The following is an 11,789-nucleotide window of genomic DNA, read 5'->3' on the forward strand; positions in this document are numbered from 1 at the left end:
GTGTCTACAGTTTGGTTCTCTGTTTCAGAGCATGAATTACTTTTCAGATGAAAAACCTGGGATAGCGGAGGTTTGTTTATGTGTGTTGGGGGAGAATCCAAGGTGGAAAAATAGGGGGGAGTAACAAGAGATTCATTTCTCTGGTCAGGCAACCAAGTGAGGAGGTAGTTATTTAGAGAGCTTCTCAAATAGAGAATATCGTACTGATCTACTGAGAGCTGAGGAGGTAGTAGGAGCTTCCTGTGAGACTCAAGATAGCAACAGGAATACTTACGCAAGAAAGTTCAGACCAGGGTGTCAGTGCAGTTTGACAGTGGCTCTTTTCTGATGATACAACTTTAAAAGTATTCATTACATTACCACACACAAGAACTGCATAAAAACTCGAGTCCCATCATCGCTGCTGTTGGGTTTCTTCATTTGGTACTGGCATATTTATCTTACCAGTGTGCAAAAGGCATATTCAACACCCTGTCTGGTCTTGGCTTAGGTTTCAATGAACGGAATCCCGTAACTCTTGGCCAATTTGTGGGCTTGTTTTTTGGTGACTGTCCTTGTTGGCAAATCACACTTGTTTCATCTGAGTTTTTTACTTGCTTAAGCTGTTCCCTGTAGAGGTTAATATCTGCAAATGATTTGCTATTATTGATGGCACATACACAGAGGAAGCCTTCACCTGTCCTCATGTATTGGTCTCTCATGGCACTGTATTCTTCTTGACTAGCTGTATCCATTATGTCCAGAACACAGGTTTTACCATCTGTAACCACCTGTTTTCAGTTAAAATCCTCTATGTTGGAATCACATTCATCTACAAAGTGGTTCTGGATTAGCTGGGTTGTCAATGTGCTTTTCCCAACACCAGCTGCTCCAACTGCCACCAGTTTGTACTCAGTCATTTCACACCAGCAAGAACCTCAAGTTTCACAGCCTCTGCTTCCAACGGATTTAGGACCACAACTGGGGAAAATGTTGGAGACCCCAGAACTGCCATCACCAGCCCCCACCAGGGATTAAGTTCAAATCATTTTAAAACTTAAACCAACCAGTATTGCTAATTCATTTTAAGTTTTTAATCTGAATTCTGTTTAAGTTGTTGCAAAGAACTAAGAATATAATGCTTGCAACATCTTTTGTGAAATCAGAACATTTATACTTCTGTCAAAGGCAGATAATATTTATAACAACAACAACAACAACAACAAAAAGTCTTAAGGTCATTTTTTAATGTTAGTACACAATCCAAAATAAAATTAGATTGTAATTAAGAATTGATATCTACCAGTATTTTAAAAATAAACATAGTCCATAAAAGATTTATAACTGGAATGCAAGGATGGCTTGTTATTAGGAACACAATATCATTCATCATGTCAGCAAACTAAAGCAGAAAAAAATTTTAATAATAAATATTATTTTTAGTCAAGATGCAGGTTAATCTACATGATCGCAAAATGACACCAGACTGATGCAAGGTGGATTTACTAGTTAAAACAGCATGCACTGAGAAAATATCCTAGATAAGTAACTGATTTTGAAAAATTCCACAGTCCTGGAAAACAGAAAGGAATAAAAAATAAATCCTGGAAGCTATAACCTTTACCCTGGAACATATAAATAATCCCAAGAGATTTTCTTTGTTTTTGTTCTCAAAAAAAAAAAAAATAAGTAAAATAACGCTTCCATGTGTACTTCAGAACTTCACAAGAAAGTGTCAGATTTATTTCATAAATAAATAGCTATAATAAGTCAATAGAAATAACAGGAAGAATATTATAGTGGATATTTATAAATTTTTGCCTTTTATTCTTTCCAAAAACAAACAAACAAACAAACAAACAAAAAGGAAAAGTAATCTCACTCCCACTCTGATGCATATAGAGAATTATTCCATACTTATGCTACACCAAAAGATGAATGAAAGATGGGATCATGATCCAAACGAGAGTAATTAAAATTTTCTATTTAGTAAACTGGAAAGGGAAGAGGGAAATGTGTTCCAATCCCAGTTAAAGTTGGATTCTTGAAGAGGAGATGTAAAAACTAGAGATCTTAATAGGGATCCCATATTTTCCGCTTTTAGATTAGGATATAGAGAAAGCTAGTCCATAAAAAAAACAAAAACTGATAAAAGAGATAAGAATATAGAAGCCATAAAAATATCTGGAGAGTAAGATAAAATATACACATGAGGTTTCTCACAGTGTGTTGAGTAAGCCTTGACACCAGGCAACTGTGGGTTCAGATGGAGTTTCTCCTTTTGTTTGTAAAATATGCTGGGATCTTTGTATTTTATTTTACATTATTTTTGAGCTAGAAAACTGGCATAATATTTTTAATATATCAAGTCATATATTTTGCATTTTCTTTAAATTATAGCCTTCTTGACTTCCCAGCCATTAAATAAAAGCATTTCCATCATCCAGGGGAGACTCATGTAATCTGGAACAAAGATGTCAAGTGTATGGTAAATTAGGGCTTTGGTGTTCCAATAAAACAGTAGCTTTGCAGTCTAGGTTAAATGAAAGACAAATTTATAAATTCCTGTTTTTCTCACATTAAAACAATTGGAGATCTGAAATTTTTATTTTAGTATATAGAAAAAGATCATGGAATATTATGGAAGTGGATAGGGTAACAGAGAGAGAAAAGAGCAAAAGATCAGATGCTGTGTCTTTAGTTCTCTATTCCACCCCAGTATAGTTCAGCTGAGGATAACCCTAAAGATGAAGATCGGGCAATGATAGGGGAACCCCAGAGGTATATGTGTATGTGGGGGATGCTGAAAGGAAAGCAGCCTGGTGCCCCACAATTTGTCAGATCTAAGGATGAGGCCACTTGGCTGAATGTCCCACACCAACATGGACACACACAGCTGAGTGATGATGGCCAGAAGACCACAGACTACACCAGCCATACTTTTACCTTTGACTGCACAAATTCTGTGCATAATGAGTGAAACGTCTCAAAGTTACTGTGTGTCCTCAGTGAAGAACAGGGAAATCATTGGTTAATTAGGGAGGGGCTCTTAAAGAAGGGACCAATGAGCATCTGGCTGAGATTCAGCAGAGCAGCAGTGTCGGGGAAAGCTGAGGCGGGGCCACATCAAAGTAGTGGAGCCTGTTGGTAGAAGAAAAGGGACCTCTAGGCACTGACTGTGCAGAGAAAAAATAAAACCTAAACATGACTTTCATTAGCCACAATACTGAGAACAGATAACAGTAGGATGAGCAACAGTAGGATGTCTAGGGACATCCTAGAGAAGGCTGCTACCCAATTTGGGGTTTTTGTGATGCCCCATGGTATGTCCAGGTACCCTTTGGCTAGAAGGAAGAGAAAAGGGTAGAGATAACACCAAAGGGACAATTTTAAAAGGAAAAAATAAGTAACCTTTAAGTGATGTATTTAAAATCCCATCCATCTTAGCTTCTCCTACCACCATTAAAGAGAATCTAAGCTTGAGAAAACTATGCAAACAGTTGTATATTTAAAAAAAAGAATGTTACTTTTTTGCATATGTAAGTTTAGCATATGTGGATTTTAATTACCCACTCTACACTAGTAATTGCTAGTTTCTCTTATCTAACACCAAAGTTCTTTAAAAAAATTTTTTTTAATGTTTATTCACTTTTTGAGAGACAGAGAGAGACAGAGCATGAGCAGGGGAGGGGCAGAGAGAGAGGGAGACACAGAAAGTGAAACAGGCTCCGGGCTGTGAGCTGGCAGCACAGAGCTCAACGCGGGGCTGGAACTCAGGAACTGCGAGATCATGACTTTAACCGAAGTCGGACGCTTAACTGTCTGAGCCACCCAGGCACCCCTAAAACCAAAGTTCTAACAAATGTCAGCACTGAGCAAGGAAATAAGAGACTGATTCATTACTGCTGACTCTATTCCTACATCAGATGGGATAATATCACAACTATAATGACTATCAGAAAGAGTGATCACACCTATACTTCCCTTATGTTGCAGCACGGTCATTACATAATTAAATTGTTAATACTTGTCAACATTTGTTTTGTTCTGTGGGAGATTATCACAAATACCCTTTGGTTACCATTGCCTAAAGACCATTAGTAGTCAGCCACGTAAGTTTATTATGGAAAATTTTTACTTTTAAACAATTTATTGAATTAAATCATTTTTGAAATCAAAATTCCAATTTTAGAATCCATTTCCTTCATTCAGTTATGTTTTTACACTACTGAATTGGGGTATCCTTCAAGGGAAAGAAATAGTATAAGTAGAACATACTTAGGTCAATAGTTTATATTGAACTCAACTGGTAATAATAATAAATAAATAAATCTTTATTACCTTTCCACAAGCACATATGAAATAAGTTGCTCCTCTGGTGAAAACCCCAAGGTGACTGAAAACACACATATCACAAAACACTGCAGTGTGCATGAGTTGGCAGTCTTGGTGAAGAAGCAAGTTACTTCACTCTTCTTCAGTACTTCCTCCACTCATCAAGAAAAGTCAAAGGCAGAGTGGGAGTGGCAATCATGGGTCAGTATCAATGGAAAGAGAAGAAAGTAAGGGCATGGACTTCCTATTCTGCATGTCAGTTAGGCCGTGCTGAGTCAGTTAGGACCCAGCTACCCTTCTCCACTGCAGAGTGTGATCTGCTCAGCAGGACTTTGCAGACTCTGCAGGTCTTTAAAAAATAGATTCTACAGTGTCCAATAATAGCCACTTTAAGAAATAGGTTCTACAGTGTCCAATAATAAGTACTGTCCAATAAGCGACTTCTTAAGATGCTCAGGGTATTTTGATAAATTGAGAAGTCTCTAAATCAATTACCTCTGTAAGTTTCTTCAATTGTCAAATAAGAATTTAGATAGTGTCTCTAAATCAATTATCTCTGTAAGTTTCTTCAATTGTCAAATAAGAATTTAGATATTTTTTTTTTCTTAATTCTGCTTTGAGTGACTGTGCTGGGCCAGGCTGGTGTTTAGCCCATCAATTGCCCTCTTCCCCTTCAAAAACTTCACGTCTAAGTAGAGAGCCCTGGGAGATGATCTTTTTTCAAAATTGATTTCATAATGTCTTTGCTATTAATGATGCTTATAGAGTGTGAAATGTTAAATCATGACCCTGTAGGATTCTGGAACTTTTGCACAGCCAAAATGTCATTTTATTTTATTCTTTAGGGTTGTACTTCTTACACTAATGTAGGATCTGGCTGTAGACTGTAATTAAACTGTAGTCAATGGGCCTAACTTTCACAAGCAATTAGATGTATTTGCTTTTTTTTGCTCCTCTTCTGAGAATATGAACTGGCTTTGTGGAATCACTAAGATGTATCCCTCTGCCCCCACTTTTCTTTTAGTCCCTGCTCAGTGCAAAGAGAACACACAGCATTCTGCAATGTTTTTATTCTATTATTGCTTGAAATATTGACTTCACATTCCACTAGAGAAATTGAATGAGTGCAGGAATGTAAAGTACTGTTTAAGCATCTCTCTATGTTCCCTTCACCTTTTATGTTTTTCTCTCCATATAACCTTTCTATCCTTCCTACAATTCTACTCTTCTCATGTTACACACAAAGCTGAAAATGGGCAGGGCTCAATGGCCTAGAACATCTTATACTCATGCAAGAATACAAGACACTCGATTATGACATAACTTTGGATATTTTTCACATTAACAAAAAAATAAGAAGATAAACCAAGTCAGAATTTAGACTTCCAAATTACAAGGAAATGGTGTCTACCAATACTAAGATATTATCACAATTGAGCCAAGTGTCTTTCTTTCCCCAGTTACTCTTTTTTGATCACTTTCTTTAAAACATCCACGTGTATGATTGCTATATTGCAATATCTATGTACTCTTGAGAAAGAGCATTGATGAAAATCATTAACTATTGTGTCATCAATAATTATGTGGTTTTCATATCTAGTGATGCAGATAGCTGAAATACCATTGTCATCATCACTATATCCTTTTCTAAATTACTTCTTATGGTTTACAGAATTATATATGTGTTGTTTCTCTGCTATAATCCCAAAGGGCCTTATAAAAATACATAGACACACACATACAGGCGCACATACAGTTTTACATATTATGTATTATCAGGGGAAGTCTGTGGTGGAAGTGTCTGAGGCTCCTACCACTCTTGATTCCCCATAGCAACATAGTTTTTGGATCAGTCAAAACCCCATAGAGACATATGCAAGAGTTCACATCTTTTATGCTGGACCTCCTCAGGATACACTAATTTGCTACAGCTGCGCCCATGCCCATTCACTCCTAGGTTCCTGGCAAGCCTGACCTTGATGGTTGACAGGTGTGGGAGCTACTGGCTCAGGGGAAAGAAAATTAACCCTATTTCTGCCAGAGCCCTCTTATGGCTAAATGGGAATAATCTTCACTTCTCAGCATGAGAAACTGGTATGAATTTTTTAATCAGTCAGAAACCATGCTAGTCCCAAAAGCATTGGCACACAAGATTATAATTAGAGATGTTGCTTAGAAGTGGAAAGATGAAGATAGGCAACAGCTGGTTCAGTAGCCATGTTAGAAGACCCTTTAACATTCTTATAAAAGAAAATATTTAGAATTCATTGGCATATTTTGAGAAGAGAAGAAAGCCATTTCTCTCTTCCTCCTTCACAATTTGCCCTCTTCAGAAAAAAAAAAAGTGTGTGTGGGGGGGGGTACTTTTATAAATGTTTTAAAATAAGCCTTTTTGAAATGGTACATTTTTGACCATTGTAATTATTTGATTTGTTTTCTTTTCTGCTTGGTGCACAGTCAGAGGTAAACTAAAATGGCTTGTGCTGGTAGTGGGCCATCGTAAAAAGCTCAAATGACAGTGGGAAATTGCTTTTGTGATGAAGGGAAGCATTAATAAAAGCTTTGCTCATGTTTACCCTTTTAAATTGGCCCTAGAGGAGTTGATTAAACTACCCCATTGGCAGTGGTTGGTTGATACATACATTGTGAAATGTTCTATGCCTGTAGGTGGTGGTTGAGTTTAGAGGTATCTACATTTTTCTCATCTGGTTTGGTATGTCATTGAAGTTTCATTTAAACTTTTTGTCCCCTTGTGATCTGGTAAAAATTTAAGTCTCTGCCCAGAAAGAAAATATTGTTGTATATTTAAGAAAATGTCATATTTTCCTTCCCACAAGGCGAAGTAATGTAGGCTCTCAAGACACTAAGTTATTCTACCTGTGATTTCAGGGCTTTAGTAGACACTGGTAGCTAGGATTTTTTTTTCTTTTTAATTTAAAAGAAAAGTAACCAAAGCAAAATAAAAGGATTTTTTAATGGGAATTTCTTGAATTTAACTATACGTTTGAGATGCCCCAAGAAAGTGCACTAAATAAGTTTTATAGCTCACTTGGGAGTCTTTCGGTTGAGTCAGAAAGTAAGAAAAGATTCATGTGGTTCAGCTGTCTAAGGGTACTCAGCGTGAGAAACCAGTGCAGAGTGAAGGCTCCCTGAGGATGGCCTATCTTATTCCCACTGTTGTGCCATTCCTTAATGCTTGTCTTCTCACCCTGAACAGCATGACAGGTGCTGTGCTCAGAGCATCTGCAAAGGCAGTTAGTAGAAGACAGGATCTCTTATAGAAACTCAAATGTCCTCCTTGGAGGATTCAGTTGATAAGGGTACATATTTGATTTCTGGAAGAATTCTGTTTAACTTTATTTTTGGTTTTGAATCTTAAAATTTTCTCTGGTGAAAGGCAGCTAGTGAGCATCAAAGACGTTTGTACATATTGGAATCATGTGGTTTTTCACACCCAGTGTATAAGGCATAGATTTTTCTCCTAACTTTGTAGAGGAAAAAATTGTAACTGTGAAAGGTTGAATTCCTGCTCAGGCATCTAGTAAGTGCGAGGGTCCCAATATTTATCATGATTTTCCCGGATCCAAGACCAACTTCTGTCTAATGCATTAAGCTTTCTCCTCTAAATGAAAAAAATAGGAGAAATTTAAGATTTTCCTTAGAAATGCATAATGCGATGAGTCTTAAAGATTTTCTAGTTTAACTCTTCTTCATTTAACATGGACAAAAATGAAGGCCTTTGGGAAAAGGGAACTAATCCCAAATCACACTGCTCTTTTTTTTTTTTTTTTTTCCTTTCGAATGGGTCTAAAGTTACAGGCTTATTTAATCATGCATTTTTCTTTTTCTTTTTCTTCTTCTTTTTTTTGTTATAATTATTTACTTAGACTAACAGAAAAGCTTTAACTACATCAGTGTAGTCATCATCACAGTCAAAATATAGAACATTTCTACCACTCAAAAACTTCCTTTGTACTCCTTTATGGTCAGTTTCTCTACTACTTACTGATATGCTTTCTGTCAGCATAGACTAATTTTGCCTGGTCTAAATGTTGTGTATATGAAATCGGACAGCACAAAACTTCTTTAGTTCCTTCATTCATGTAGCTAGGGTATCATAGTACTGTCTTTCTTTTTTTAATTGCTGAACAGTATTCCATTATATGCATATCCTATGCTTATCTATTTACTTGGGTTGTTTACAGGTTTTTGCCTATTGATAAAAAAAAAAAAAACCTATGAGCATTCCTGTGCAAGGCATTTCATACCTCTTAGGTAAATACATAGGTGTAGAATTGCTTAGTTTTTTGGTAATAAATTGCCAAATTGATTGCCAAAATGGTTATACATTTCTATATTCATAACCAGTAGTGTATGAAACTTCCAGTTGTTCTGTATCTTAGTCAACACCTGTATTTTGAGCATTTTTAATTTTAGCCATTCTAGTTGTTATAGAAGTATCTCATGGTTTTACTTTTTATTTATCTGAGGCTTGAAAGCATTGAGCATCTTTTCTTGTGTTTGTTGGTCATTCGTGTATCTTCTTTGGTGAAATATCTGTTTGAATTTTTTGACCAGTTTTTTAAACTTTAGGTTTCTAATTTTCTTCTTGAGTTGGAAAAAATGATTTTATATTTTGGATAGAAGTCCTTTGTCAGTTATATGTAATATAAATGTGTTCACCTAGTGTGTGTTGCCCTTTCAATTAATTTTTTTTTTTTTTTACTATTTATTTTTAAGAGAGAAATGGAGCATGAGCAAGGGAGAGTCAGAGAAAGGGAGACACAGAAACCAAAGCAGGCTCCGGGCTCTGAGCTGTTTGAAGTGGGGCTTGAAACCCACGAACTGTGAGATCATGACCTGAGCAGAAGTCAGATGCTTAACTGACTTAGCCACCCAAGCGCCCTTCATTTTTTTAATGATAATATATATAGCATCAATATATCTATCAATATATCTATCTATCTATCTATCTATCTATCTCTATATCTATATAGATGTAGATATAGATATTGCATTCTACCTAGAAACATTTGCCTAATTAAGATTATAATTAATTTTTTCCTGTATTATCATCTGGAATTATAAACTTTAAAGTTTGAACTTTAAAATAAATTTCAAAGTTTATATTTTAAAGTTTAAAATTTTAAGTGTGGAGTTCATCTTTGTGTACGTTATGAAGTAAGAGTTATAGTTCATTTTTTACATAAGGATATCTCTTTGTTGAAAATGTTATCTTTTCCCCATTAAATAACTGCAATATCTTTTTTTTTCACTTTTCCAAATAGTATTTAAAAATCTACTGACTTAAAAAAAATCTCTACTATGAGTGTGTTTGTGTATTTCTACTCTCTCCATTCTTTTCCGTTGATCGATACATTGCTTCTTTCACCAATACTGCAATGTCTTGATTACGGTGGCTTTTGAGTAAGTATTGAAATCAAACATGTAAACCACTTTTGGAAAATTGTTCTGGCTATTATAGGTTCTTTGCATTTTCATACAAATTTTAGAATCAGTTTGTCAATGTTAAAAAAAGAAAAAGTGATGAATTATATTGGGATTTTAACCATGATGAGTCTTCCATAACTAGGTTCCTTTTAATTGTCCTAACAATGTTTCAGTTATTCACTGTGTCTCATATATATCTTGAACATATTTTATTAAATTTATCCCTAAATGTTTCATGATTTTGTATGCCATTACAAATAGTATGTTTTATTTAATTTTTTATTTTCTAACTATTCTTTTCTAGGATAGAAATACACTTGATTTTTTATATTGATTTTATATCCTATGACTCTGTTAAATAGGTTTTTTATAGCAGTTTTGCTGTTTTTGATTCTTTAGAATATCTTATATATATGTAATCATGTATCATCTCTTCCTTGTGAATCATCTCTTCACAAGGACAGTTTTATTAATTCTTTTACAATGTTTATATTGTTTATTTTTTTCTTCACTTCTTGCACTGTATAGAATTTCTAGTACAATGTTGACTACAAGTGAAGAAAACAGCCATCTTGCCTTGTTTCCAGTCTTGGGGGAAGGCATTCTGACTTCCAATGTTGTATATGATGCTCACAGCAGGTTTCTCATACATGCCTTCTATAAGGTTGAAAAGATTTTAACTTAAATGAATGATTTCTTTCCAAATATGTTTTTCTGCACATATTAAAAATTAACATATGCTCTATTGTTCATTCTATTAAAATGGTCAATTATGTTGATTATTTTTCAAACATTAAATCAACTGTTTAATTCCTGAGGTATACGTCATTCATTCATACATACATACATACATACATACATACATCAGTCAACGTAATTATTCTTTTTATATATTCTGAAATTCAGTTTGCTGATATTTTGTTAAGGATTTTTCTGTCTGTGTTCATGATCTATGTTCATGTGTAGTTTTCTTTTTATATCTTTGACTAGTTTTAGTATCAGCGTGCACTTGCTTCATAAAATAAACTGGAATTGTCTCTTCTATTTGTGGAAGAGTTTGCATGTAATTGTCATTGGTTGAAATCAGCTCTTAAGCCATTGAGGCTTATACTGTTGCTTATGGGACGGCCTTTAACCATGAATTTGATTTGTTTGTATTGATTAAGCGCTTCAGGTTTTCTTTTTCCTTTTGTCTCAAATTTTAAAAATTTGTATCTGTTAATGAGTTTGTGCATGTCCTTAAAGTTAGCAAATTTATTGGGATATTTATTAATTATAATCCCCTATTATCTTTTCACTGTCTATAGGATCTGTAGTGAGTTTCACTCTTTCATTCCTGATATTAGTTATTCTTCTGTTCCCTAATGATGATCAGATCTTGTTTTTTTAAAAATGTTTACTGAGTTATAATTGATATTAACATTATGTACAATATAATTATTCTGTATTTGTATGTGTTACAAAATGATCACCATGATAAATCTATCCATTACCATGCATAGTTACAAAATCTTTTTCTTGTGATGAGAACTTTTAAGATCTAGTCTTTTAGCAGCTTCCAATTATACAATCATTATTAACTGTAGTCACTATGCTGTGCATTATGTCCCCATGATTTATTTTATAATTGAAAGTTTGTGCCTTTTGACCCCCTTTACAACTTTCACCCAACCTCCACCCCTCTGCCTCTGGCACCCACCTATCTATTCTCTGTATCTATGAATTTAGTTGTTGTTGTTTTTTTTCTGTTAGATTCCACATGTAAGTGAGATCATACAGTATTTGTCTTTGTCTAATTTCACTCAGCATAATGTCATCAAGATCCATCCATGTTGTCACAAATGGCAAGATTTGTGACATGTTTTTATGGCTAAATAACATTTTACATATATTGATGGACTTAAGTTGCTTCTATGTCTTGGCTATTGTAATAATGTTGCAATAAACCTGGGGGGTGCATATGTCTTTCATGGTGGCAAAATGACTAACAATTCCAGGCTTCACACCTTTATAGTACATCTTCC

The 11,789-nt window shown here is 34.8% G+C and overlaps 1 pseudogene; it reads right to left on the reverse strand.

Annotated features, from left to right (window-relative positions):
• Nucleotides 1-234: 234 nt before the first annotated feature.
• On the reverse strand, nucleotides 235-942 carry LOC123600014 (annotated as a pseudogene).
• Between the last annotated feature and the right edge of the window lie 10,847 nt (nucleotides 943-11,789).

Source organism: Leopardus geoffroyi, chromosome C1 (assembly GCF_018350155.1).
Source record: "Leopardus geoffroyi isolate Oge1 chromosome C1, O.geoffroyi_Oge1_pat1.0, whole genome shotgun sequence".
NCBI classification, from domain to species: domain Eukaryota; kingdom Metazoa; phylum Chordata; class Mammalia; order Carnivora; family Felidae; genus Leopardus; species Leopardus geoffroyi.